Raw genomic sequence first — 2,939 nt, forward strand, 5'->3', positions numbered from 1 at the left:
TACCTTGTCACTTTCTCCCTGCCTGACAGGGACATTCCTATCAAGGACACGCAATCTGTTCCTTTTACCAGCAACACATTTCCATTGTCTGCAGCCCCTGCATTTTGGTACCCCATTCTATGCATCCTAATTCTTGCCTAATCACATTATAATTGTCCTTGCCCCATCGATAACTCTTGATCTGTGGCATGTACCTATCCCTTTCCATTGTTAAACTAAACATAATTGAATTATGGTTACTCTCTCCATAGTGCTCACCTTCAACTAAATCAAACACCTGACCTGGTTCATTACCAAGCACCAGATCCAGTGTGGCCTCCCCTCTTGTCGGTCCTTTGACATACTGTGTCAGGAAACCCTCCTGTACACATTGGACAAAAACTGATCCATCCGACGTACTAGAGTTGTAGCATTTCCAGTCAAGTATAATAATGAACAATAATACTGATAGACTATAATACTTACGAACTATAATGACGAACTAGAACACTGATGAACTTTAACACTAATGAAGTATAATACTGATGAACTATAATGATAAACTATAATACTGATGAACTATAACACTGATAAAATTTAATACTAATAAACTATAATGATGAACTATAATGCTGACGAACGATAACAATGATGAAATTTAACACTAATGAACAATAATTCCGATTAATTATAATACTGATGAACTAAAATACTGAAGAACTGTAATGAACTGTAATTCTGATAAACTATAATGACAAATTATAATGCTGATGAACAATAATAATGATGAAGGATAATAATGAAGTATAATACTGACAAACAATAATGATAAAGTATAATTCTGATGAACTATAATAATGAACTATAATACTAATAAATTGTAGTGATGAACTATAATACTGATGAACAATAATAATAAACTATAATAATGGAGTATAATACTGATGAACTATAATGCTGATGAACTATTTGAATTAACTATAATACTAATGAACTGTATTGATGAACTATAATACTGATGAACTATAATAATGAAGTATAACACTGATATACTATAATAATGATGAATTATAATACTGGATTTCCTCCAGGTACTCCAGTTTCCTCCCACAGTCCAAAGATGTGCAAGTTAGGTGAATTGGCCAAGGTAAATTGTCCAGTGTCCAGGGATGTATAGGTTAGATGCATTAGTCAGGGGAAATGTAGTGTAATGGGTCTGGGTGGGATATTCTTCAGAGGGGCGGTGTGGACTTGTTGGGCCGAAGGGCCTGTTTTCACACTGTAGAAATTCTAATTCTAATAATACTGATGAACTATAATAATGGTGAACTATAATACTTACAAACTATAATAATGAACTACAATAATGATGAATGATAATATTGATGAACTATGATAATGAACTATAATACTGATGAACTGTAATGATGATGAACTATAATGATGATGAACTGTAATGATGATGAAGTATGACACTGATCAACTATAATAATGATGAACTATAATACTCATTAACTATAATACTGATGAACTATAATAATGAACTGTAATGATGAAGTATAATACTGATAAACTATAATACTGATGAACTGTAATGATGATGAAGTATGACACTAATCAACTATAATAATGATGAACTATAATACTGATTAACTATAACAATGATGTATAATTAGATTAGATTCCCTACAGCGTGGAAACAGGCCCTTCAGCCCAACAAGTTCACACTGACCCTCCAAAACGTCACCTACCCAGACCCATTTCCTTCTGACTAATGCACCTAATACTGTGGGCAATTTCACATGGCCAATTCACCTGACTTGCATATCTTTGGACTGTGGGAGGAAATCAGAGAACCTGGAGAAAACCCACGCAGACACAGGGAGAATGTGCAAACTCTGCACAGATAGTCACCCAAGGCTGGAATCGAACCTGGGTCCCTGGCACTGTAAGGCAGCAGTGCTAACCACTGTGCCACCATAATTATGGTGAACTTTAATACTGATGAAGTATAATTCTGATGAACTATAGTAATGAGGTATACTATTGGTGAACAATAATACTGATGAACTATAATAACGATGAACTAAAATAATGAGGTATAATACTGGAGAAGTTGAGGATGTGTTACTGGAAAAGCACAGCAGGTCAGGCAGCATCCAAGGAGCAGGAGGATCAACGTTTTGCGCATAAGCCCTTCATCAGGAATGGCTTATGCCTGAAACGTCGATTCTTCTGCTCCTCAGATGCTGCCTGACCTGCTGTGCTTTTCCAGCAATAGACTCTCGACTCTGATCTCCAGCATCTGCAATCCTCACTTTCTCCATAATACTAGCGAAGGATGATGATGAACTATAATAATGAAAGATAATACTGGTGAACTACAATAATAATGAACTATAATACTGATGAACTATAATGATAAACTATAATACTGATGAACAATAGTAATGATGAACTATAATAATGAAATATAATACTTATTAAATAATAATACTGATGAACGAAAATGATATAATTCTGATGAACCATAATGTTGATGAGCTATAATACTAATCATCTATAATAATGATGTATAATCGTGATGAAGTATAACATTGATGGACTATAATAATAAACTATAATACTAGTGAAGGCTGATGAACTATAATAATGATAAAAATCACACAACACCAGGTTATAGTCCAACAGGTTTAATTGGAAGCACACTAGCTTTCGGAGCGACGCTCCTTCATCAGGTGATAGTGGGGGGGCTCAATCGTAACACAGAATTTATGGCTGATGAAGGAGCTTTGCTCCGAAAGCTAGTGCTTCCAATGAAACCTGTTGGACTATAACCTGGTGTTGTGTGATTTTTAACTTTGTACACCCCAGTCCAACACCGGCATCTCCAAATCATATATTTTGTGGGGTGAATTTGTACTTGCAGAGTTACATTGCACTTTGCTCAAAAACTGCAT

The sequence above is a fragment of the Chiloscyllium plagiosum genome, chromosome 30 (assembly GCF_004010195.1).
Source record: "Chiloscyllium plagiosum isolate BGI_BamShark_2017 chromosome 30, ASM401019v2, whole genome shotgun sequence".
NCBI classification, from domain to species: domain Eukaryota; kingdom Metazoa; phylum Chordata; class Chondrichthyes; order Orectolobiformes; family Hemiscylliidae; genus Chiloscyllium; species Chiloscyllium plagiosum.